The sequence below is a fragment of the Crocodylus siamensis genome, chromosome 2 (genome assembly GCF_052110815.1).
Source record: "Crocodylus siamensis isolate JL-2025a chromosome 2, ASM5211081v1, whole genome shotgun sequence".
Taxonomy (NCBI): Eukaryota; Metazoa; Chordata; order Crocodylia; family Crocodylidae; genus Crocodylus; species Crocodylus siamensis.
The window spans coordinates 297,908,021-297,935,018 of record NC_143396.1 but is presented as its reverse complement, the minus strand read 5'-3'; the positions used below and the strand labels follow the sequence as shown (position 1 = coordinate 297,935,018).

The window sequence follows — 26,998 nt, the reverse complement described above, 5'->3', positions numbered from 1 at the left end:
TTTCAAAGACAATGGCCTGTGTCTCTGCAATCACTCAGCACCTTCAGCACTGTTGGGTGCATCACGTCCGGAACCATGGCCTTGTGCACGTCCAGCTTTTCTAAATAATTTCATACCTGTTCTTTTGCTACTGTTGGCTGCTCACCTCCTTCCCAAACTGTGCTAGCCACTGCAGTAGTCTGGGAATTGACCTTATCTGTGAAGACTGAAGCAAAAAAGTCATTGAGCACTTCAGCCTTTTCTGCATCTTTTGCCACAAGGTTGCCTCCACCATTCAGTAAGGAACCCACACTTTCCCTGATCTTCTTCTTGTTGCTGACATACTTGTAGAAACCCTTCTTTTTACTCTTCAAATTCCTTGCTAGCTGCAACTTCAAGTGTGCTTTAGTCTTCCTGATTTTATCCCTGCATGCCTGAGTAGTACTCCTATACTCCTTTCTAGTTTTTTGCCCAAGTTTCCACTTCTTGTAAGCTTCCTTTTTGTGTTTTAGCTCACTGAAGAGTTTCCTGCTAAGCCACTCTGGTCTTCTGCCATAATCTATGTTTATTCCTGTGCCCTCAGTAAGGTTTCTTTAAAATACAACCAGCTCTCCTGGACTCCTTTCCCTGTCAAACTAGCCTCGCAGGGGATCCTGCCCATCATTTCCCTGAGCCAGTTGAGGTGTGCTTTTTTGAAGTTCAGGGTCCTTACTCTGCTGCGCTTCTTCTTTCTATTCATCAGTATGCTGCACTCAGTGGTCGCTGCTGCCTTAGTTGCCATCCATTTCTATGTTGCACACCAATTCTTCCCTTTTTGTGAGTAGCAGGTCAAGAAGACCATGACCCCTTTGCTCTGCTGTTTGGGAACTTCCCATGGCCCAATTCCCTTCCTGCAAGTCTGGTCAAATTGTGTTTCCAGAGCAAGGCAACCTCCTTAGCATACACACTTCTAAGATGTTCCCACTTGAATGAAAACCATCTATGCTTCACCAAGCTATCACTGCTGCTGGTCTGCAAGTAGTCCAGCATTGATGCCAGTTATGGATTCCACCCACTTGCCAGCCCTGCTTTTCTTTGATTCCATGAGGGTTTCAGAACATGGCATTTCATAATATCCAACAGAAGTCTTACATTTTACAAAGATCCCCTGAATTATCATACAAATACATTATATTTTGAATAAAATAGGCTGAGGGTGAAGGGCAGGAAAAATCATGTATATGCTTCCATCAAGAAGAAACTGAAATTGCAAAATGTTCAAATATCTGTAGCTCCAGATTGTGGGTTTACATTAATTTTTGTATACCTAGTACCAAGGCACTGAAAATCTGAAAAAGGAAGTATTAAATTAATTTTCACACATTGGTGATTGGCTTCTAAAAAGGCAATCTGTCCTACAGACACATACACCCCCGCCCCAGTGAAGCCCACCTCCCCACCCTCTGCCTCCAGCCACTGCTCAGGAGGAGCTGGACCAAGCAGTGTGGGTGGTTCTGCCTCCCCAGTGGTACCACTGAGTTGGGGAAAGGGATGCCAGGGGAAGGCGTGCCAGAATACAAGTTTGCCCAGGGTATCATATTCCCTAAGGCCAGTTATGGTTGTTGGAGAAATAGAGCATATCATTTTCACACATCCAAAGCATCCACGCCAGAAGATAGGCGAGTGATCCAGGCTGACCTGGACAAGCTCAGCAAATGGGCAGACGAGAACCTCATGGTGTTTAACACCAAAAAATGCAAGGTTCTCCACCTTGGGAGGAAAAACCTGCAGCACCCTTATAGGCTTGGCAGTGCTACCTTGGTTAGCACTACAGAAGAAAGAGACTTGGGGGTCATCATTGACCACAAGATGAACATGAGCCTCCAATGCGATGCTGCGGTTAGTAAAGCGACCAAAATGCTGGTGTGCATCCATAGATGCTTCTGGAGCAAATCCCGGGTCATTCTCCCCTTGTACTCGGCCTTGGTGAGGCCGCAGCTGGAGTACTGCGTCCAGTTTTGGGCTCCACAATTCAAAAAGGATGTGGAGAAGCTTGAGAGAGTCCAGAGGAGAGCCACGCACATGATCAGAGGTCAGGAAAACAGATCTTACAATGACAGGCTGAGAGCCATGGGACTCTTTAGCCTGGAAAAGTGCAGGCTCAGGGGTGATCTGATGGCCACCTATAAGTTTATCAGGGGTGACCACCAGGATCTGGGGGAACATCTGTTCACCAGAGTGCCCCAAGGGATGACGAGGTCGAACGGTCACAAACTCCTGCAAGACCGTTTCAGGCTGGACATAAGGAAGAATTTCTTTACTGTCCAAGCCCCCAAGGTCTGGAACAGTCTGCCAGCAGAGGTGGTTCAAGCACCTACACTGAACACCTTCAAGAGTAAATTGGATGCTTATCTTGCTGGGATCCTATGACCCCAGCTGACTTCCTGCCCTTTGGTCAGGGGGCTGGACTCGATGATCTCCCGAGGTCCCTTCCAGCCCTAATGTCTATGAAATCTATGAAACATACAGGTTCTCACTCACTGCAAATAGGAAATTCCTTTAACAGAAAAGTAAGTCAGATATTAAAGAATAGTTTTTGCACATGTGTCCTTTTCAGCTATGGAATGACTGGCATGACCAAACTATTTGGTTTGTTTTTATTTCTGGCGGGGGGGGGTGTTGGTAAATGAACTGATAGCAGTAATTCAATACATTTGGTTTCTGTTTATTGTAACACTGACATATAGCTTGCAATTTGTTTTCTGTCCCACGTATAACTTTCTGGAGAAATAATTGGCTTTGTTTCACTGTAAAATGAGGCACACAATTGGACAAAGTAAAACCCTAATCTTCCAAGTAGGGATTGACTGCAAGTAAAGTATTAGGACATTAGATATTTTCCAGGAACATCAATTTTGGTTTCAAAACCCATTGCAAAAAATGTTTGGAGCTGTGCAAAGAAGTGCTTTGAGAGACCTTTTTTTTTGAGACCCTGAATGGTGTCAGCACCAACACACTAGTAACTCTGCTGTTGGAGAACCATTAATAAAACAGGTACCATATGTCTCAGAGAAGCTAAGAAACACCTTGGTTTTGTTCTTGGTGCCAGGATCGCAAGTCTCAGAACCAGGCCAAACCAGGAGAATGGGCATCACAACGGCAGCTTTCTTACTCAAAGCATGGATAGGGAATGCAGAAGTTATGGAGATGCAGTCACAAATGCCATCAGTGCACTCCACAGGTGGCTTTGTTTCATTAAACCCAGACAGCTCAGTCACTTCGCTTCCCTGTGCCTGGCTGGGCCTTGGGTACTTGAGAACTAGGTAGTTGAGGTCAGTTCAGAGGCAACCTTGAATGGTGTGGTGTGAGAAACTCTCCAAGGAAGCAGAAGAGGGGCTTGTTCCTGGGCTTAAGAGGGCAGGTCTATCTTTTCTTGGGTACTTCAGAAATTCCTCTGGCTTGGCAGTTGCTTTTGCACAACTGCAGAGCCAATACAAAGCACTCTGGTCTGCAGATGCTTTCACCATCATTTGGCAAGGCAGATGCAACCTTTTCCCTCAGTCTTTCCTTGCAGTAAGTATTCATTTAATTGCATTATGGTCATAATTCTGCATTTTGTATGACCCCAGAACACTAACTGAACAAAGCCCAGAACAGGGGTGCAAACCATCTGGGACTTGCATTAAAGATGATAAAGTTTACCATCTCCCTGTTGAATTACTGCAAAGTAGAACACCACTCAAATATTATTTAGTGCAAGAAACAAGTCTCTACTAATTTATCAGCCTTTGCCTCAAGAAACATATTTATACTGGTTTTGCAAAAATTGCAGTTAAAGTAAAATCCAAGATATTTCTGGACCAGTGTTTTCACCTTTGCAGTTTGGGTCATAAGTTTTTCAGATGAGGCCTTTCTTCATACTTTACCTTTATATTGAGGATCACCTGAACGTTTTAACCTAACTTGACTGGCAGACACCAAGGTATTTGGCATTCAAAACCCTCTTGATCTTGGTACAACTGCAGTTTGACCCAAGTTATCACGTCTACTGTGAGACCCACTTCCTCTCTCTTTTATCAGTTTCCTTTCTTATTACTTTTTGAGAGAGAGTTTTGTAAGGAGGCTGCTATGTCGGTGAGGTTCTTTAATGCTACGTCCTTCATTATATTAAGATTATTTGAAAGCACATTTTTCATTAGTGAGCTATTATACCTGCACCTGAAAAACAGTGACAGAGAATGAAACCAAAGGAGTGTTAGAGTTGTAGTTCACTGTAGATTCACAGGGCACATCCACACAAGCACACACACGCGTTTTGCAGTGCCTCACATATCCTTTGCATGTGATTTGGTTCTTTGTGCAGCACGTTTAAAATATAGAGTCCCCTGTGGTTCAGTGGAAGAATCCTTGTCTGCTACATCAGACACCCAGGTTTAGTTCCTGGATGCTTATACAAATACAGCCATGGAGGCACCAAATGTCTAGACTCAGTCTAGCCATTGGATTCTTAGTGGCCTAAAGTGAGGATGAAAGGTCTGGGCAGCCTCTACTCCTCAACAAAAAACAAAAACCACCAAACAAACAAAACCAAACAAACTCCTGCCTAGGTATATGGATTGAAGGTCTGGGTGACCTCTCATGCATACACCATAATCCTGAAGGATCAACGGTTGCTAAATTTCACAGTACGTACCCTCTGGGTTAAAATGTGTGGGGAACGTGGAACAGGGGACAATGATAGGAGTCTACTACAGACCTCCTAATAAGGAACAAGAGCTTGACCAGGAATTTGCCATGGAACTGGCTAAGACTGCATGCTCTTGGTTCACGGTTGTCATGGGAGACTTCAACTCCCATGGACATCTCATGGGAAGAGTGCTTGGCCAAATCTGAACGGTCACCAAACTTCCTCACATGTGTGGACAATCTCTACCTGACTCAAGAAGTCTATGGGCCAACAAGAGGTAAAGCGCTGCTGGACCTTGTGCAGGCCAAAGGGGATGATCTAGTCAGTGATCTAAGAATTGAAGGAAAGCTGGGAGAGGGTGACTATGAGCTGATCACTTTTACTATCCATCGCAAAGCTGGCAAGTCAGTCAGCAATGCAGAAGTCCTCAACTTTAGGAAAGCTGACATTGACAAGCTCAGGAGGCTTGCTATCAAGGCTCTAGGGGGCCATGACTTGACAGGGAGGGGAGTCAAAGAGGAGTGGTTGCTCCTTAAGGGAGCAACCCATTCTCCTTAAAAAACTAGGGGACTGTGGTGTAACACCTATACAGTCAAATGGGTCACTAACTGTCTGGAGAGCCGCATCCAGAGAGTGGTAGTGGGTGGGTCCTATGTGACCTGGAGGGATGTGGGCAGGGGGGTCCCCCAGGGCTCGGCCCTTGGGCCTGCACTGTTTAACATCTTCATCAGTGACTTGGACGAGGGGGTAAAAAGCACCCTGTTCAAATTCGCAGATGACACTAAGATGTGGGGGGATGTGGGCATGCTAAAAGGGAGGAATAGGCTGCAATCAGACCTAGACAGGCTACAGGGGTGGGTGGATGAGAACAGGATGGGTTTCAATACTGAGAAGTGCAAGGTGCTGCACCTGGGGATGAAGAACCAGCAGCATACCTACAGCCTGAGGAACGCCCTTCTCAACAGTGCAGAGGCAGAAAATGATCTTGGAGTCATCATCGATGCCAAAATGAACATGGGCTGGCAGTGTGGGGATGCGATCAGGAAGGCCAACCGTACCTTGTCATGCATCCACAGATGCATCTCGAGCAGGTTCAAGGAGATGATTCTCCCCCTCTATGAGATACTGGTCAGGCTGCAGCTGGAGTACTGCATCCAGTTCTGGGCGCCGCACTTCAAGAGGGATGTGGACAACATGGAGAGGGTGCAGAGGAGGGCCACTCGCATGATCAGGGGGCAGCAGGGCAGGTCCTATGAACAGAGGCTACAGGACCTGAACCTGTTCAGCCTCCACAAGAAAAGGTTGAGGGGGATCTAGTAGCCATTTACATACTAGTCAGGGGGACTAGCAGGCATTGGGGGAGTCCCTGTTACCCTAAGCACTACCAGGAGTGACAAGAAATAACGGTCACAAGCTGGCAGAGGGTAGATTTAGGCTAGATATCAGGAGGCGCTACTTGACTGTCAGGGGGTCTAGGATCTGGAACCAACTTCCAAGAGAAGTGGTGCTGGCTCCTACCCTGGGGGTCTTTAAGACAAGGCTTGACAATCACCTTGCTGGGGTCATTTGACCCCAGTACTCTTTCCTGCCATGTCAGGGGGTCAGACTTGATGATCTGCTTAGGTCCCTTTTGACCCTACAAACTATGAAACTATGATCCTAAAAGCACAAAGGATGTCCATTCCATCTTGGAGAAAAGGTAGCAAAATGGCACAGCAACCCCCTTGGCTCAGCAGGGAACTCGTGGATCTCCTACATCTAAAAAGAGTATAAAGGACTATAAAGGATGGAAAAGAGGAATCACCACAAAGGAGGAGTATTCTGCTCTGGTCTGGACCTGTAGAGAGCGAACCTGGAAAGCCAAGGCTGCAACCAAACTCCAACTGGCTACATGGATCAAGGACAATAAAAGTCCTTTTTCAGCTATGTGGGCAGTTGGACGAAAAGCAAGGGTAACATTGGGCCCCTGCTAAACCAAATGGAACAACTGACAACCGACACACAGGAAAAATCCAACCTGTATAATGGGTACTTTGCACCTGTTTTTCACATGACCAAAGAGACCGCCCTGCTTAACACGATGTGGGATGGCCAGGGTGAGGGTGAATGTATACCCAGCATTGGTTTAGACCTTGTAAAGGAACACCTTGAGAGGCTGGACAACTTCAAGTCAGCTGGTCCAGACACTGCATTCCAGAGTACTTAAGGAGCTGGCAGGAGTCATAGTACAGCCATTGGAGAGGATATTTGAAAACTCATGGCGCTCAGGTGAAGTACCTGAAGATTGGAAGAAGGCCAATGTGGTGCCTATTGTCAAGAATGGGAGGAAAGTAGACCTGGGGAACTACAGGCCAATCAGCTTGACCTCAATCCCTGGAAAGATGTTGGAAAAAATTATTAAATAGACCATTCTAGACAAGCTGGATGATGGCAACACCCTGAGGGACAACCAGCACTGGTTTGTTGCGGGTAGGTCTTGCCTGACCAATCTCATTTCCTTCTATGACCACATGACAGATCACCTGAAAAAGAAGAGATTGACATCATATACCTAGACTTGAAAAAAGCCTTTGATCTGGTGTCCCATGATTTCCTCATGGAAAAATTGGCCAACTGTGGCCATGGCTACATCACAGTCTGATGGCTGGGGAATTGGCTCCAAGGTCAGACCCAGAGAGTGGTAGTCGACAAAAGCGAATCATCATGGTGCACCGTAACCAGTGGTGTCCCCCAAGGCTCCATCCTTGGACCTGTACTCTTTAACATCTTTATTAATGATGTGGACAATGGTGTCAGAAGTGGACTATTCACCAATGACACAAAACTTTGGGGTAAAGTGTCCACGCCTGAGGATAAGTTGGTGATCTAGGCTGACCTTGATAGGCTTAGAAAGTAGCTGGATAAAAACCTGATGACAATCAATACAGAAAAAATGCAAGGTTCTCCACCTTGAGGAAAAAACCACCACATTGTGCTTATAGGCTTGGCAGTGCTATGCTTGCTAGCACCACAGCCAAAAGGGACATGGCGGTCATGACTGACCACAAGATGAACATCAGCTACCAATGCAATGTTACAGCTGGTAAAGTTAACATAACTCTGGCTTGCATCCATAGATGCTTCTCAAGCAAATCTCAGGCTGTCATCCTCCCACTGTACTCAGCCTTGGTGAAGTCGCAGCTGGAGTACTGCATCCAATTTTGGGCTCCACGAGAAGCTTAAGAGAATCTAGAGGAGAACAACGTACATGATCAGAGGGCAAGAGAATAGGCCTCACGAAGAGAGGCTAAGAGCCGTGGGACAGACAGTTCAGCCTGGAAAAGTGCAGGCTCAGGGGTGACCTGGTGGCAACCTATAAGTACATAAGGGGTGTGCATCATGATCTGGGGGAACCCATGTTCACCAGAGCACCCCAAGGGATGGCAAGGTCCAACAGTCACAAACTCCTACAAGACCATTTCAGGCTGGACATAAGGAAAAACTTCTTTACTGTCTGAGCCCCCAAGGCCTGGAATAGACTCCCTCCAGAGGTGCTGCAAGCACCTCCTCTGGATTCTTAAGAAACATTTGGACACTTATTTTGCTGGGATCCTTTGACCCTAGTTGACTTCCTGCCCCTGGGGCAGGGGCTGGACTGATGATATTCCAAGAGCCCTTCCAGCCCCTATGTCGATGAAATCTATGAAATTTAGATATCAGGAAATTCTGGTATCAAAAAAAAAGTGTGACAAAAAACATGGCACAGCGTACGTGGCAGCAGCAGCACACGCCACCCGAAACTGCAGCCTGGCTGGCCAGAGCCCTACTCTGGTTGCTGGGAAGGCTCCATAAGTCTGGATTGCTGCTGCTGCAGTCCCCAGAGGCCGCCCAGGACCTCAGGTAAGGCTTCTGGGGCCATCCCAGGTGCTGGCCCCAGCCTGCCCTACCCCACCTGGGCCAATTTGCCAGAGTATGCGCTTAGAGGCATTTCCTGGGGACAACTAGGAGCAGAACAAATATGTCCTGCTGCAGTTTTGTTCCTGGGGAAACAAAGATGCACACTCAGCTGGATGTGCCCACAGACTCCCTACTGTCTTTTTGTTCAGCACTTCTGAATTCATGTGCATGGCCATACCTGTCATGATGCCACCATCTCACACTGGCACTCAGTGTGGAATCCTGAGTTAGGCAGTCCAGTGTGCTATGCACTGGCATATGCTCTGCCAAGGACTGATATTGGAGTTAATCATCTGGAGCAAATGTTTAGTTACTGAAACATGAGGGCAGATATGTTTGCTGACACCTCTACATATCTCGTGGGAGATAGTTCTGGACTAGCAAAGACTCTCCATTCTTTATGACCTGGGTAATAGAATTATTTTTATTTGCATTATGGTCATAATTTTGCATTTTATATGACTCCAGAACACTAACTGAACAAAGCCCAGAACAGGGAGGCAAACCATCTGGGACTTGTATTAAAGATGATAAAATTCACTATCAGTGGCAGTTGGTACCATGGCAGTCTGTACCAGGAGGCAGCATCAAGTGGATTTCCTGGCAATTTAATATCACATGTGTGACTCAAAGTCAGGCCCAGCTCAGCAAGTTTTCTGGGTGCATAGGGAAAACAGAACCATGCCAGGACTGGCTGGAAACAGCTAAATTAGACCAGCTCACTGGAAATAGTTCACTGGCCAGCTCACTGGCTTAAGCATTGGTGCTCTCAGAGTCTGAGGCACCAACACCAGTCACAGACCTTTTCATGCAATTCAGGAAAATGTCCTTATTGTTAGAGCAGTACATTGGTAGAACAGCCTTCCCAGCTGCGTTGTGGAATCCCCTTCAATGACAGGATAACAGACGTTTTTGGAGGAAGTTGGATAAGCACTGGGCAGAGATGGGCTAGGCCAGGAGTTGACAACCTTTAGGTATGACAGGCTGCCACTCACAACCTTTGTGGGCTGCTGATCCACTCTGCAATGCACAGCCCTTGGAGCATCTCAGCCCTCCCTGCTCCCTCCCTCCCTCCCCTGCAGCCTTCACTTCCTTTGCCACTTAGTGTGACTGGATGCGTCTACACAAGATGCTTACTGTGGAGTTACCCAATTAGCTCTGAAGTAAAGCATCACTGTCTACACGAGTTGCGCTCTTAGGCCAGAGTAAACTAAATAACTCCATGGTAGGTTAGTACTGCCCAACACAAGTATTATTCTATGGTGGAATTATTCAGTGCTCCACATGCTGACAGGTCTGGCTGGGTCATGAGGGTACTACAGTGCATGGGCTGCCTGCTGGCTAGTCCCACACTGAAGGAACTTCGTGCCCCAGCCAGTCCCTTCCACAGCACATTAAGCTGGGTCAGAGCAGCCCCAGGCTGGCAGTCTGACCACCCTGGAGACTCCTGCCAGCTGGAGTTGTTCTAGCTTGGCTCAACAAGTTGCAGTCCCTGGTGCATGTGTAAATGCTATGCTTGGGAATAAACTATGTTAGAGTTTATTGTGTGGCATTAATTTTACATGCCCAATGATTCCCATCGCCAAAGGAATGGGGAGTGCCGAATTCTATGGGAAGGGTAAGTGCAGAGCATGGGACTAGCAGGACATGAGACTAGCCCTTGCCACAGATCTAGGAGGGCCTAGGCAACAGTGCTCTTAGGTACTTCCCTACCACCTGAGAATCTCCTTTTCAGTACACGTCAGCCTCCATCCTTCTAGCCAGCCACCATTTATCTGGCTTTGTGTATTGTATTAAGTTCCATCTTTTCTGTTTTAGTAAATAAATTCCAATGAGAAACAGTATCAAATGCTGTGTTTAAATCATGATAGATTAGGTACACTGCATGTTCCTTATCTCCCAAGTCTGTTATCATGACATTGTAGGGTATTATCTTGGTCTGACAAGCTCTTCCTTGGATAAAATCTTGTTGTGCTTTACCACCATGCCCTTGATTTTTTTTTTCATTCTATACCTATTCTGAGTCATTACATAGCACATAGCCAAACAGACCTGCAGGTCCCTGGGTCACTGTTTACCCCAGGGGTGGCAATTATTTCAGCTGGAGGGATCCTTAATGAGTTTTGGCGAACTGTCAAGGACCACAAGGGTAGCCCCGCCCCTTCACAAGTGCCCCATTCCCTAGTCGCCATCTTGGGACCAGAAGTCCTGCTCCTAACCTCTGCCCTTTGCCACCAGAAGTCCCTACCATGCCGCTGGAAGTAGTCCTTTTGGAAAGAGGGTTTGTCATCGTAGAATCGGAAACTGAGCCCCCTCCCAAGTTTATATACTAAAAATCAAACAGCCATAAAAATATTTTTAATTTAATTTAAAAAATACTTTTGTCCTGATTTGTGTTTGTGTTGTATATGTAGAAGTGATTGCATAATAGCTAAAAAATGAAATCTTACTCCTCTATATTGTGTGGGGTGTGTGTGATGGCCAGAACCAGAAGGGTTAATAACAGAGAAATCTGCTTTTTGAAGGTATCTGAAGTAACTCATGGAGAAGTTTTCTGTCTGTCTGGAAAAAATATTTATATATAGCTTTTATACTGATCTTCAGACAGCATGAACTTTAAAAAGCAAAACTAAGGATTATAACCGCAGACATAGCTGATTTATAAAATTTTGCTTAGAGTCAGTAAAAATTAATGAACGTATTCACAAAGTATAATTAACATAGTGGGTTGAACTTAGGTGGGGACATGTTAATCTCAGACCCCAAAGTGATGTGGTGTGATTTGCTTATTGGGTAAACCAAACTTGGGCAGTAACTTATTATAATGATTTCTAACACCTTTTAACCCCATAGGATAACAGCTATAAAGTAACACTATGAATGGTTATATAACTAAAAATTAGCTTAAATAGGATATAAAAGAACATACATTTTAAGTAACCCTCAGGGAAGGATGGAACAGAAGGGTCATTGCTATCCCATGCCCCACAGCTCTTTGAATGAAGACCAGATCCTGACTGAGGGACCTTCCTCTGGTTCTCCCTCTGACAGCCCAATTCAGAGATGTCTGATTTCACTGAATCAACTTGATATGTATCTTCTAACTGAGGGGCTATTGATAAATTGCTAACCAAGTGGGAACTCTTGGTTAATTTCTTTGTCTGTTTTATTTTCAACTGTCAATTTTAATTTGTATTGTTATGTTGTCTGTTTATTAGCTTAACCTTTTTACTAACTGTTATATGTGTAAACTATATCTTTTGTTGTTATAAATAATTTTTTTTAAGTGAGACTTGTTATTGCTTTCCTTCTCAACATAACTTCCTCAATCCCAAACCAGAAAAAGAAGCCAAGTGGCTAATAAAGTTGCAGTGCTCAGTCAGTCTACAATTAAACTGATATACTCACAGTGCCCAGCTGGCCTGTGACAGGTGTGGAGGGGTGTAGGAAGGTATGAGTAGGTGAGTATGGGATTGTGGGGAGCTGCAGGGGTGTGTGTCGATGTGGGTTATGTGGAGTTTGTGCGAATGTGTGTAGGTGGGTCTGGGGTTTGTGGGAGACTGTAGGGTGTGTTGAACAGGAGGGTGTCTGGGTGTGTATGTGTGTGTGTGTAGCAATGAGCAGGGCTCCCCCAAGAGCCTTGTAGTTGTGTATATGTGGGTACGGTATTTGTGAGGTATGTGACTGTGTGTGGGGGAGGATGTGGTGGTGGGGTGTGCAGGGGAGAGGGTTTGAGGGTATGTGGGGTGTGCATGGGAGCCCTCCTGTGTGCCCCCCCTGAGCCAGTTAGCACCTGTCTCCACCTGGCAAGAGCCCGGAGCCCGCGCTCTATCATGCCTCCCTGCCACTGCCAACAGTGTGCAGCCCCAGTGTGCTCTGTGCCTACTCTGCACTGCCTAGCCATGTTGCATCCTGCCACATCTGGGCACACAGCAGGGCTGGGCAGCTTCTTCTGGCTGCTGCTGTGTGCTGATGGTGGTGGTGTGGTGGAGATGCAGGGCAGGCTCCGGGTGGCTGTACTAGGAAGCACCAGTGAGGGGGAGGGGTCACTTTTCCCCCTGCGTTGTCACTGCTCAGCTGGGTCAGGTGAGCCTGGAGCCAGTGTGGGGCATGTGGGGACGGGGCTGTACATGTTGGTCCTGTACCATGGGGCTGGGGCCAGCAGCAGCAACAAAGGAGCTGCTGCTCCACCCTCCCAGCTGCCTAGAAAAGCAGTCCTGTCATGGAGCTGCTCCAGCCCTGCTGCATGGCCAGTGGATGCCAGGATGCACTAAGGCTGGGCGGCACCTTGTCCAGGCAGGAGCGATGGACCTACCCCAGACTGGACAAAGCCTCTCTGAGGGCTGAATCTGGTCCATGGGCCATATTTTGCCCACCCCTGGTTTACTGTTTTGAATACTAGCATTAAGCTTACTTATCTCCAGTAAGATGGGACAGGGTTCCTTCCTCCAGGTGACAGATGCTTTGACAGTCTGTGCTATGAATACTGCTTGAAAGGGATCTAATATCAACACTGTCTAGGTGTTGAAAGGCCAGATATGCTTAAAGCACCCAAGCCTTGACTGTAGGAAGAAGACAGATATCTGCCTTGTATCCCAGTTCCATATAACTCATGCTCCAGCTCCCCCACAGGGCACGGTCTTGTAAACATTCACAGAGCACAATTGCCAGACCTAGTCCCACAGACATATGTGGTTTCCCCACTTCTCCCTGACCAGAGAAGCCAGCCAGAGTGGGGGTAACCTGGGTTGAGTTCCCTTACAGTCTAAGGGGTTTTGAATTGATCTGTTACCAGATTGTGCAATACTCTGAAGTGCTGGGGCTCTTCCATCCAAAACAGCATGTGCAAATGTGTAATATTTAAATATTCTTTGGGCCAAATTACATAATTATTCTAGATAAGCATAATGCAAATCAATTAGAACACACTAGGTATATCTACATGAATAATTATTGAGAAGCAATAAACTCCAGAGCACTTTCCATCAGATTGAACTGCTCCTGGGTGCAGTATCTACATGTGTGCCTAGGACAGCAGCACTTTGAGCCCTAGTGGAGCTGGCCTGGGCTGGGGGCCAGCCCCGGACTCTGGGTAATGACACTGGGTAGCAGAGGAGCTGGCTGGGGCATAAGGGTGCCCTTGAAGTGTCAGTTCATTATTTCACGCTGTAGATTAATGCTCATGCATACAACGCAGGATTTCTCTCCTCCATTTACCGGCGTGTTTTCACAGCTCCAAATGTGTGGAGTCATATGGCTAAGCAGCAGGCAGGGATTTGGCCCCCTTCTGCCTGCACTGACTGGGTACAATTTACACCCACAAGCAGTATCTACACATACGTTTAATGACAGTAAATTACCCTGATCTAAGATAGGATTTTCCCTGACAGTACAATCTTACTGCAGCAAAAATTGGTTTACTATGGTTTATTAGTGTCACACATGTAGACTATGACACTTTACACTGAAGCAAATTAGTCTACTGTTAAGCACATATGTAGGTGCACTTGGTGTGTACCCTCCTAAGGCTGGAATTTTCCCTCCATTATTTTCCCTTAGACACATTTGAGTCTCTCGCTCTCCTGTGCTCCTTACCCCCCCTCTGAGTTCCTGATATAATGTTTACTTGTGTTCTAGTGTTGATCATGTGGATCACAGCTTCATAATTTCATAGTTTCTAGGGTCGGAAGGGACCTGAGCAGATCGAGACTGACCCCCTTACACGGCAGGAAAGAGTACTGGGGTCAAACGACCTCAGCAAGGTGTATGCCTAGCCTCCTCTTAAAGAACCCCAGTGTAGGAGCCAGCACCACTTCTCTTGGAAGTTGGCTCCAGATCCTAGCTGCCCTGACCATGAAATAGTGCCTCCTAATTGTGTGGGGCGCGAGCCAGGTTGTGATTGTTGCCCCGGTGGTTTCTATCCCTTAATGTTAGTTTGCAAGAGGGAGAGGTGGACTTGTAATGGTTCCAGAACATTTTTATTTGATCTCTTACTTACGCACCACCGGTGTGGATGTGGCTGCGCAGGTGGTTACACTTGGATCTGTCCTGGTTCAAGTGATGGACAAATGAACAAAAACCAAAATGATGGATCCGAGATCAAAAACGATGTGCAATACAAACTAGTGATGAGATACGAACAAGTGCACAAATAATTGCCTATGGTTCTGGAGGCAGGAGAAGCCGTGGGAAGCTGGCCAGGCCTACCCACTGAGTGGTGAATGCTCTGGCTTCTAGCTGGGTGGAAACTCAACCCTAGCTTTTATAGGCCAGATGACAAGCCCAATTTCAAACACCTGATTGGTCACATTTTTGTGCTAAAATGTTTGCGTGTTTTTTTCACAGGGGAAGGGGTTTCCCCAGCACATGGCCAGGGCCACATAGCAAGCCAAATAGGGGCTTTCCAGATTGTGAGGAGAGTGCTGACAGCATGTGTTGCTGGGCAAAGTTGGCAGAGTCCAGCTGGAACCTGACACTAATATGTAGCTTAAATCTACCCTCTGCCACCTTGTGACCATTGTTCCTGGTCACTCCTATAAGTGCTTGGGGGAACAGAGACTTCCCCAGTGCCTGCTGGTCCCCTCTGACTAGTTCGTAACAGGCCACTAGATCCCCCCTCAGCCTTCTTTTGTGGAGGCTGAACAGGTTCAGGTCCCGTTGCTTCTCCTTGTAGGACCTGCCCTGCTGCCCCCGATCATGTGAGTGGCTGTCCTCTGCACTCTCTCCATGTTGTCCACATCCCTCTTGAAGTGCGGTGCCCAGAACTGCACACAGTACTCCAGCTGAGGCTTGACCAGTGCCGCATTGAGGGAGAGTATCAACTCCTTGGACCTGCTTGAGATGCATCTCTAGATGGATGACAAGGTGTGGTTGGCCTTCCTCACTGCATCCCCACACTGCCGCCGGCCCATGTTCATCTTGGCATCAATGATGACTCCAAGATCCTTTTCTGCCTCTGTATTGACAAGAATGGAGTTCCCCAACCTGTAGGTATGGTGCCGGTTGTTCTTCCCCAGGTGCATCACTTTGCACTTGTCAGTGTTGAATCCCATCCTATTCTCATCTGCCCACCCCTGTAACCTGTCTAGGTCTGACAGCAGCCAATTCCTCCCTTCTAGCATGCCTACATCCCCGCCACATCTTAGTATCATCAGCAAATTTGAATAGGTTGCTTTTTACCCCCTCATCCAAGTCACTAATGAAGATGTTGAACAGTGCAGGCCCGAGGACCGAGCCCTACGGAACCCCACTGCCCACATCCCTCCAGGTCGAAAATGACTCATCCAGTACCACTCTCTGGGTGCGGCCCTCCAGCCAGTTGGTGACCTAATTGACTGTGTGGGTGTTGACATCACAGACCCCCCAGTTTCTTAATGAGAATGGGGTGAGAGACAGTGTCGAAGGCCTTCCAAAAGTCCAGGAAGACTATGTCCACTGCTACCCCTGCATCTAATGATTTGGTGGTCTGATCTTAGAAGGTCACCAGGTTGGTCTGACAGGACCTGCTGCTAATGAACCCATGTTGGTTGCCCCTAAGCATAATCTCCCCTGCTGGCCCCTCGTGGATATGCGCCAGAATAATGATCTCAAAAAGCTTGCCCAGGATTGAGGTAAGACTAAGTGGCCTATAGTTTCCCGGGTCCTCCTTCCTCCCCTTTTTGAAGATGAGAACCACGTTGGCCCTCTTCCAGTCCTCTGGCACCACACCAGAGCACCACGAGTGCTCGTAAAGCCATGCCAGGCGTCCCGCAATGACCTCAGCCAATTCCCTCAGTACTCTAGGTTGGAGATTGTCTGGACCAGCTGACTTGAATACATCCAGTCCTTCCAGAAGTTCCCTAACAAGTTCCTCACTAACCCTTGGCCTAGGTGCACCTCCCCTGGAATCTAAGGGGGTCCCGGGGTGGGGGGTGACTGTTCCGGTCCTACTTAGGAAAATGGAGGCAAAGAAATCATTAAATATGTTGGCTTTGTTGTCTGTTGTGATGACCAAATTTCCTAGCGTGTTCTGCAGGGGCCCCACATTACCCGGAACCTTCTTTTTGCTCCCTATGTATTTAAAAAAGGACTTCTTGTTGTCTTTGATCCGGGAAGCCAGTCCCAGTTCCATGTCTGCCTTGGCCTTCCTGACTGCCCCCCTGCATCCCCGAGCAACTGCAGTATAGACCTCCCTAGTGATGGCCCCTCCCTGCCATTGGGTGCGCGCCTCCCTTTTAGCTAGGAGACATCCCCAGATGCTTTTGGTGAGCCATGGGGGCTTTTTTTGCCCTCCTGCTTCCTTTGATCTGTGTTGGGATTACCTCCCTTTGGGCTTGGAGGATCTTCTCCTTAAGGAGTGACCACTCTTCTTGGACACCTGGCTCCCCTCCCCTCCAGGTCCTCAGTGCTTCCCTGACTATTCTCTTTAGCTCACTGCAGTCCGCCTTCCTGAAATCTAGGGCTGATGCCTTGCTGTAGGCCTTTGCCACCATGTGCTTGATGGTGAATTCCAGCAGGCGATGATCACTGTTACCCAGGTGGTCGAGCACCCGCAGCCCCTTCACCAGGTCATCACCCGTTGCCAGCACCAGGTCCAACAAGGCGTCTCCCCTGGTGGAGCTGTGCACCTCCTGGGTTAGATTAAGGTCCTGCATTTGGGCTAGGAAACTAAGTGAGCAGTCAGACCTGGCTGACTGCTCTTCCCAGCAGATGTCTGGAAAGTTCAGGTTCTTCATAACGACTACATCCTTTGACTTCACTACCTCTGTGAGCCAACTTAAGAATTCCTGGTCTAGCTCTTCCCCTTGGTTGGGAGGTCTGTAGTAGACCCCCACTGTTAAGTCTCTTTCTTTTCAACTGCCTTGTATTCTAACCCAGAGCACTTCAGAGTGCCCCTCCTCTTTGCTAATTGACGAGGATGTGTATTCCTCCTTAATATAGAGTGCCAAACCACACCTTTCCTGTCCCTCTGTACAGCCTATAGCCCTTGACATTCACTGCCCAGTCATGTGTTGGGTCCCACCACATTTCAGTGATCCCCACTATGTCTGGGTTGGTGTCAGCTAGCAGGAGGGTAAGTTCCTCCTGCTTGTTTTCCATCTTATGAGTGTTTGTGTAGAGGCATTTGAGGCCTCCTGTGGATGTGTGCACTGGCCCCCTACTTCCAGTATTACCCTGGCCCGTGTTGCTTACCTGTGTATATGTTCTGCTCGTCAGTCAAGGCTGGCCTGTACTTCTGGGTGTTGCTTGGTCTGGCAGGCCGATGTTTCCTCCACCCTTGTCTTCCCCTTCCCCCAGTGACCCTAGTTTAAAGCCCGCTGGGGGAGATCTGCCAACGTAGAAGAAAACACATGCTTATCTTTAGGGTAAAGGTGGAGCCCATCCCATCCGAGCATGTCTCTTGTTGTGATGTGCTGGTCATTGTCAAGGAAGCCAAAGCGTGCCTTGAGACACCATTCCCGAAGCCACCGGCTGGTCTCCACGATGCACGCTGCATGCCGTCTTCCACGTCTCCTCACTGGTAGAATAGAAGAGAAAACCACCTGTGCGCCTATCTCTTTTAGTATGCACCCCTGAATGTGGTAGTCCGCTATCAGGCAATCAGGGCTTCTCTTGGCCGCATCATTAGTACTCACATGGATTAGGACCATGGGGTAGTAATCAGTGGGCTGGATCACGGCTTGGATCATCCCCTTCATGTCCTGAATCTTTGCTCCAGGTAGGCAGTAGACCTTGTGTGTCGAGGGGTCCTGGCGACAGATGGGGCCCTCTGTACCTCTCTGGATGGAGTCACCTATGACGATCACTCAACGCTTTTTCCTCCTGGTCTGCTTGGAACATGGAGAGTGTAGAGTTGCATCCTCTCTGGTTTCCTTCTCTCCTTCCTTCTTCTCCAGAGTTGCCAGGGCCTCGTACCTGTTCTCCAGCCAGACTGAAGGAAGAGGTACTGCTGTGTTACGAGCAGCCCTGGTTCTGGAGGTGACCATCTGCCACTCTGCAGTGGAGGGCACCTCCTGGGGTGCTTCTTCCTTGGGTGCGTAACCCTGCAGGGAAAGAAAATAGCTGTCAATTTCTTCCTCTGCCTCCCTGATTCCCCTCAGCCTGCTAACCTCCTTCTGGAGCTCCCTCACCTGTGCCTCCAGGACCCTAAGGTGGGCGCCTTCAGGACAGGTGTGGGGATCCCCATTCCCTCCCCCCCAGGCCTTGCTGGGCAACTCCCACAGGCCAGGGGGTGAAGGGATGCCAGCCCCCATGTGGGGTCTGTCTGGGTGGAGGCCTCAGAGAAGCCCTGGGAAGGCTACGCCTCCCGGGCAGGGGCCCTGGCAGCACTCCGTGTCGACTCCATCATAGAAGTTGCTGCTTATTTCTGTCTTAGTGTGGTGCCTTCACCCTGCCCTAGCAGGAGTCTCCCTCCTGGCCCTTTCTGCTCGCCCACCGGCGTAAACGCTGACGCAAATGCCGGTGCACTCTTACAGAACGTGGCTGTTTGAGTGACTCGGGAGCACAGCTCCCTACCAGCTCAGTTAAGGGGGATCCAGGGGGCTTCCTTCCAGATCCGGCTAAGCTGCGTCGGTCCCTCTGCCCCACTTACCTTAGGGGGGTTCAGCTGCTGCTGTCCCTGCTGCTGCGTTCACCTCTGCTGCGACTGCGTTTGCCTCTGCTCCGGGTCAGGTAAGGAGGCACACATGCATGCCAAACACACGTGTGCCTGGATCCCTCCTCTCCCCGCTGTTCCTGGCTCCCAAGTACATAAATGCAATTTGTATTTATTTTAATTAGCCTTTTTCATTTTTTATGTTCTTCCCTAAAAGTTGTACTGAAAAACAGCTCCTCTTTATTTGAGGAGTCCATTTCTGCACTTACTGTGTGCACTGTTCTACTTTCTCTGCAAACTTTAGCCTAATCATTTGTTTTATAATAGTTCTAGCATATTTGCTCAAACGGAGGCTGTTTTCCAGATTCATGAAAATTGACACGTGGTTACTATTTTTCCCCATGCTTCTCCAATTGCTGTCCTTGCCCAATTTACTTTTGATCAATTTTTTCCTTGCTAGGTTAGGAATGGAACTCTCAGTCATATTTTGTGCATAGTCCTATAGGCTTTTTATGTTTCTGTTTACTCTGCAGTTTGGCATGTGCACATTGCCCTTTCTAGTGTCAGTTTCATCTTTCTTGGTAATCATTGAGACTTACTGCTTAATCTTAGGAGATTCTGGAAGTCTATGAGAGACCCTTTGTATTCCATACTTTCAGGATTGCCTTTTTTAGTTTCAGGATACTGAAGAACCTGGCAAAGGAGATCTTAGACCCCTTGGCAATGGCTCTTATTTCATGAAGTTGTGGAAAACAGGCAATGTATCAGAGGTCTGGAAAAGGCCAACAGTGCTGTCTTTAAAAAAGGCAAAAAGGAGGACCTAGGGATCTACAGACCAGTTAACCTCACCTCAATACCTGGGAGTTATTGAAGCAGAACCTATGGAAGGCCACATGCAAGCAAAGGGAGCAGGAAGGGCTGATCACAGGCAGCCAGCATGAATTGACCAAGAACAAATCATGTCTAACAAAATAGATCTCCTCCTTTGACAAAGTAACTACTTGGGTCAACAAAGGGAATGCTGTGGATATTGTGGATCTGGACTTCTGCAAGGCTTTTGACAGGTTCCACATGACCTTCTGTAACAGGGGGCTTTCTCGGGGCCAGGCTGCCATTGGCCTGCCCACCTGTTTCTGGACCGACCACCCACCTCCTCATCTGCCATGCCTTGTTGTTTCTTAATTGGTTCTAATAAGGCAGCGGACTACCCATTCTTTCCCCAATGCCAGGGGGCACTATCTGCGGCTCCGTTCCTCCCTTACACCACAGCCCAAGTGTCCATGGGTCCACCCGTAAGGGCGCGAATCAAGCACCCGTGGGTCGTCGTGGGGTCCTTTCCCCCCCTTACGTGCTCTGGAGTGACTCCCGCTCCCAGTCTGCTCCCGCCAAGTCCTCCTGCCACGACTTTGATGGTATTGGTTCAGTGATTTTCCTTGGCAGGTGCACGTCCAAAAACGGGTCTCCTGTCCAGTCCGGTCTGGGGTCTTCGAGGGCTCCTGCCTCCCCTACACCCTCACCCGAGCCTCCGCACGGTGAGTCCCAATGGTGCTCCCCTTTACCCCAGCGAGGGTCGGGGTCTCTTTTCTCCCAAAAAGGAAGTCCTTTTAGCGACCCCCGGGTCGCTCAGTAAGTCCCAGCAGGGTCCCCTATGTCTAGCCTGGGCCCGCCGTTCCCGCCAGGGGTCCGTCTCCCAACAGTCCTCTCTGGGTCTGCCTGCCGCCGCCGCCTCTGGCTACGGGCCACTCTGGCCGGGGCTGTGGTGGGGCAGCTTCCCCACTCCCAGCCCCCACCACCTGATCAGTGGCCCTGAGGGCCCTCTGTCCCTCGTAGCTCACCCTGCGGGGCCCTACCCGGCTCCAGAAGGTCCTTGCCGGGTTTCCTCCTGCCGTCCGCCATGCTGCTGCTCCCCCGCCGGGAAGCTCCTCCTCCTCTGACTCCTTCTGGCCGCTGCTGCTCCGCACCGGCGCCGCTTTTGAGTCCACTGGCTCCTCGCAGCACCTAGGAGAGTTAATTAAAGTGTGTGCCGCCAGTCTCCATGTGGAGATTCCCTCCCAGGCTTTCGCGCCAGCTCCGGCGGTGCCGCGCCTCTCACGTCCCACGTTCCCGCGCTGCCAGCTCAGGCCGGGCATGCTCCACCCAGCCCGGTGAGTCCTGGGGCTGCCTGGGGTCAGGGCTCTTCCACACCAAGCCTCACAGATGGCATCCAGGTGACATAATGCTCCTGGCCTACATCTGGACCACCTTTAATCCTTGTTGTCAGGCTGCAGACACACACACATTCGTACTGCCCTCCTCTCACTAGGGCCTCTCACACTCCACCCCCTCTCACAGGGTCTGTTTCATGAATTGACAGCTTATATCGCCAAGCTGCCTCTCAGAGTGGGCCCCTTTGGCCGTAGGCTTTATTTACCGCACACCTTGGGTGGCAGACATACTGTCTTTTGGGCCTCTCCTACAAGCCTCACTGAGGTAGTGGCCAGCTAATTACCCTTCCAGAGCCAAGCTTGCCCTGCCCCCTCCCAGGGCAACTCTATACAAACTCACACATATGCATCAGGCTCCCAGCCCTCTGGTTGCCCCCTCACTGGGGCTCCACACCTGCCCCCTCATTGGGGCTTTTCATCTGTGCCTTCTCACTGGGGCCTACCCTTACTGGGGCTCCACATCTTCTACCCCCGCCTGGGGGCCATGGGGCTTCCCCCCCAGTAGGGGCTCAGGTGGTCATAGCCATGCCTGGCCCCAACTGTTAACCACAGCTGTGTGGGGGCTAGGTGTTATTGAGGCACCCTGACACACCTTCCACCAGGGTGGCAACTGGTCTGATATTTTCCTGGAGACTCCAATGCCACTGGGAGACCCACCAGGCTACCCACTCCTGGCAGGGTGCAGTTTTAGGTCATGCCCAGGACCAGAAGCCTCCAAACTATCCCCCTAAACTCCTGCCCTTACCTCCAAGATGTTTCATACAGTCTTTCATCCAGGCAATGTTTCTGCCTGCAAGCAGCAAACTGCCCTGTTTATATAGGCAGCCAGAGTTCTAAAATGGTCACCATAATCAAGCACCTACTGGCTGTTTGGCTCAGTCCTTAAAGTGGCAGGCACCAACAGTGTCCTGCCATACCTTCTCATAAATAAATTGGAGAATTGTGGAATGGACAAAACTTCTACAAGGTGGATAGAACTGGTTCAATAGCTGCAAGCAAAGGGTATTTATAAATGGATCTAAGTCAGAATGGCAGGAGGTTTTGAGTGGAGTTCCACTGGGGGCTGTCCCAGTGCTGTTCATATGTTCATTAATGATTTTTATGCTAGCATAGAAAGCTTCTTGAGTTTGTAGACAACACACAATTGGGAAGGATTGCAAATGGAAGATCAGAGTGAAATTCAGAAGGATCTCAATAGATTAGAAAGCTTGGCTGAAGCTAACAGGATGAAGTTCAATACTGACAAGTGCAAGGTCCCACACATGAGGCTCTGATGGTGACAACAGAGGAGGACGGTAAGCAGTGTGGTGCCACTCACAAAAGGAAGCACAAGGTGATGGGCGACTTTCTCCTGCAGGGCATCAAGGGACCTCTCTGCTGTCTGGACCCCTAGTCCATGAGGTCTGCTGACTCTCTGGGATGTTGCAGAGAGGCTCCCTAGGCTTGTTCGACCCTCCGACTACTACCCCAGGCTACTCATTCATGTGAGAACAAGTGACATGGCCAGGAGTAATCCAGACTATGGGATAAGTGATCTAACAGAAAGAAAGTCTTCTATACGTACAGAAACTTGGTGTGATTCATCCCACGACTGGGCAGTTAGCATTAGGGGCTATAGGCTTTACAGTTGGGATAGAGAAGAAAGGAAAGGTGGGAGTGTGGTGCTCTATGTCAAGGAGCAATACACGTCCTCTGCCAGCAAAATGGGGTCAGAGGGGCAAGCGTAAGTGCTCGGAGTCAAGATACAAGGGGGCTGTGGGGAGAGGTATCTAATGGTGGGGGTCTACAACAGACCCCCCCCAACCAAGGGGAGGAGCTGGACCAGGAATTTTTGGGCCAGCTTGCAGAGGCATTTAAGGGAAGGATGTAGTTGTCATGGGTGATTTAAATTACCCGGACATCTGCTGGGAGGAACAGTCAGCCAGGTTGCACTGTTCCAGGAGGTTCCTCACTGAGATACAGGATGTCCACTTAATTCAGGAGGTGCACAGTCCCACCAGGGGACTGGTGGAAGTGGGGTGCTATCTCCAAAGAGGAGTATACTGTGGCAGAAAGCCACCTTGTTTCTCCCAAAATCTCTGCCCTGTGACACTGTGACTAAAATCTCTGAGCTGCAACAATTTGATAAGGATGGGCCCAGCACACAGGGGAGCGCACCCTCGGCCTGTCTATTTAGGTAACCTGAGCTGGCTGCATTCCTGAGGGAGGGGGGAAACCTGCTCCCACTGCCTACGTGACTTGCATCAATTACCTGGGTGGGGGGTTTCTACCTGAGGAGCTGGAATATGCCTGGTAACAGGTGATGTATTTCAAATTGGTTGGCTGACAGCCAACTGGGGCTGACCTCCACTGGCCCAGGTGAATGAGGTCACAGGGGCTATATAGGTTGCGGGCGGGAGGAGGCTCTCTCTCTTCCGCCATGAGGTGAAGCAGCAGCAAAGCAGGGGAGACAGAGAAGCCTTACCATCTGGACCTAGCTCTCTCTCTAACCCCGAGACTCCCGAGGGGAAACTGGAGAACTCTGGAAGATTTCATAGACATTAGGGCTGGAAGGGACCTCAGGAGATCATTGAGTCCAGCCCCCTGCCCAAAGGGCAGGAAGTCAGCTGGGGTCATAGGATCCAAGCAAGATAAGCATCCAATTTACTTTTGAAGGTGTTCAATGTAGGCGCTTGAACCACCTCCGCTGGCAGACTGTTCCAGACCTTGGGGGCTCGGACAGTAAAGAAAGTCTTCCTTATGTCCAGCCTGAAACGGTCTTGCAGGAGTTTGTGACCGTTCGACCTCATCATCCCTTGGGGCGCTCTGGTGAACAAACGTTCCCCCAGATCCTGGTGGTCACCCTTGATAAACTTATAGGTGGCCATCAGATCACCCCTGAGCCTGCGCTTTTCCAGGCTAAAGAGTCCCATGGCTCTCAGCCTGTCATCATAAGATCTGTTTTCCTGACCTCTGATCATGCATGTGGCTCTTCTCTGGACTCTCTCAAGCTTCTCCACAGCCTTTTTGAATTGTGGAGCCCAAAACTGGACGCAGTACTCCAACTGCGGCCTCACCAAGGCCAAGTACAAGGGGAGAATGACGTCCCGGGATTTGCTCAAGAAGCATCTATGGATGCAAGCCAGCATTTTGGTCGCTTTACTAGCCGCAGCATCGCATTGCAGGCTCATGTTCATCTTGTGGTCGATGATGACCCCCAAGTCTCTTTCTTCTGTAGTGCTATCCAACGTAGCACTGCCGAGCCTACAAGGGTGCTGCAGGTTTTTCCTCCCAAGGTGGAGAGCCTTGCATTTTTTGGTGTTAAACACCATGAGGTTCTCGTCTGCCCATTTGCTGAGCTTGTCCAGGTCAGCCTGGATCACCTGCCTATCTTCTGGCGTGGATGCTTTGCCCCAAAGTTTGGTGTCATCGGCGAACTTGGCCAGTCCACTCCTGACTCCAATGTCCACATTGTTAATGAAGATGTTGAACAGGATGGGTCCCAGGACAGAGCCTTGGGGGACCCCACTGGTCACAGGGCACCATGATGAATGACTGCCATCAATCACAACCCTCTCGGTCCGACCACGAAGCCAGTTTCCCAGCCAGCGGATCGTGGTGGAGCCAAGGCCACAACTGGGCAGTTTGGCCAAGAGGTGATCATGGGATACCAGATCAAAAGCTTTTTTGAAGTCAAGATATATGACATCAATCTCTTCTCCCTCGTCCAGGTGATAGGTCACCTGGTCATAGAAGGAAATGAAATTGGTCAAACAAGACCTACCCACAACAAACCCATGCTGGCTGTCCCTTAGAATGTTAGCCTGGGCCAGTCCCTCAAGGATGGCCTCCTTAATAAACTTTTCTAAGATCTTCCCCAGGATAGAAGTCAGGCTAATGGGCCTGTAGTTAGCCAGATCCACTCTCCTCCCTTTCTTGAAGATTGGCACCACATTGGCCTTCTTCCAGTCTTCGGGCACTACACCAGAGCACCAGGAGTTTTCAAAGATCCGTGCTAGGGGCTGGGCTATGACCCTCGCCAGCACCTGGAGTACCCTGGGGTGCAGATTGTCAGGGCCAGCTGACTTGAAGGTATCCAGCTTCTCAAGGTGTTCCTTCATGAGGTCAGCATTGATGGAGGGTAGGGGATCCCCCTCACCCAGATTTCCCTGTCCCGTAGCAGGCATGGGCATCCCATGTGACTGATGAAAGACTGATGCAAAGTACCTATTTAATAGGTTGGCCTTTTTGTTGTCCTTGATGCCTGAAGCTAGTTGGAGTTCAGTTGCAGCCTTGGCTTTCCTGGTTTGGTCCCTGAAGGACCGGACCAGCGTGGAGTAATCCTCCTTGGAGGTGAAGCCCGTCCTCCATCCTTTGTAGGCTTTCCTTTTTAGCCACAGTAGGTCCGCTAGGTCTCTCGAGAGCCAGGAGGGCTGCTGTTCCTTCTTGCTGCCTTTCCTCCTTGTTGGAATAGATTTAGCTTGTGCACTGAGGATCGCTTCCTTGAGAAGCAACCACTCTTCTGGAGCTTGCCAATGACACCAAACTTTGGGGCAAAGCATCCATGCCAGAAGATAGGCGGGTGATCCAGGCTGACCTGGACAAGCTCAGCAAATGGGCAGACGAGAACCTCATGGTGTTTAAAACCGAAAAATGCAAGGTTCTCCACCTTGGGAAGAAAAACCTGCAGCATCCTCATAGGTTCCGCAGTGCTATGTTGGATAGCACTACAGAAGAAAAAGACTTGGGGGTCATCATTGACCACAAGATGAACATGAGCCTGCAATGCGATGCTGCGGCTAGTAAAGCGACCAAAATGCTGGCTTGCATCCATAGATGCTTCTTGAGCAAATCCCGGGACATCATTCTCCCCTTGTACTCGGCCTTGGTGAGGCCGCAGCTGGAGTACTGCATCCAGTTTTGGGCTCCACAATTCAAAAAGGCTGTGGAGAAGCTTGAGAGAGTCCAGAGGAGAGCCACGCGCATGATCGAGGTCAGGAAAACAGATCTTACGATGACAGGCTGAGAGCCATGGGACTCTTTAGCCTGGAAAAGCACAGGCTCAGGGGTGATCTGATGGCTACCTATAAGTTTATCAGGGGTGACCACCAGGATCTCGGGGAACGTTTGTTCACCAGAGCTCCCCAAGGGATGACGAGGTCGAACGGTCACAAAGTCCTGCAAGACTGTTTCAGGCTGGACATAAGGAAAAATTTCTTTACTGTCTGAGCCCCCAAGGTCTGGAACAGTCTGCCAGTGGAGGTGGTTCAAGCACCTACATTGAACACCTTCAAGAGTAAATTGGATGCTTATCTTGCTGGGATCCTATGACCCCAGCTGACTTCCTGCCCTTTGGTCAGGGGGCTGGACTCGATGATCTCCTGAGGTCCCTTCCAGCCCTAATGTCTATGAAATCTATGAACTGAATTTAGAATCATAGAAGTTGGGTTGGAAGGGACCTTGTAGATCTTCAAGTCTGACCCCCTGCCTGGTCAGGAGAAAAACTGGGCTCAAATGACTCCAGCCAGGTAGGCATCAAGCCTCTTCGTAAAGACCCCTAGGGTAGGAGCCAGCACCACTTTCCTTGGAAGTTGGTTGCAGTTCCTAGCCACCCTAACTGCGAAGTAGTTCTTATAGAATTTAAATTAGCAACAGAAATGA

At 49.3% G+C, this 26,998-nt stretch overlaps 2 long non-coding RNA genes across 3 annotated transcripts in view; both read right to left on the bottom strand.

Moving 5' to 3' along the window:
• Nucleotides 1-2,692: 2,692 nt before the first annotated feature.
• Nucleotides 2,693-19,289, bottom strand: LOC149872447 (uncharacterized). Of its 2 annotated transcripts, none has more exons than XR_016440631.1 (4): nt 19,152-19,289; nt 18,196-18,603; nt 17,753-18,077; nt 2,693-4,176 (listed from the first exon to the last, which is right to left on the bottom strand). It is a non-coding gene; the product is annotated as an uncharacterized LOC149872447 (long non-coding RNA). The 2 variants fall into 2 exon arrangements; XR_016440632.1 differs by lacking the exon at nt 2,693-4,176 and adding an exon at nt 14,618-15,536.
• Nucleotides 19,290-20,935: 1,646 nt separating this feature from the next.
• The window catches only part of LOC149872446 (uncharacterized), a 51,707-nt gene continuing 45,644 nt past the window's right edge, over nt 20,936-26,998 (bottom strand). The window contains exon 3 of the long non-coding RNA XR_016440630.1: nt 20,936-21,152. This is a non-coding gene — a long non-coding RNA (uncharacterized LOC149872446). The remainder of the gene's footprint in view (nt 21,153-26,998) is intronic.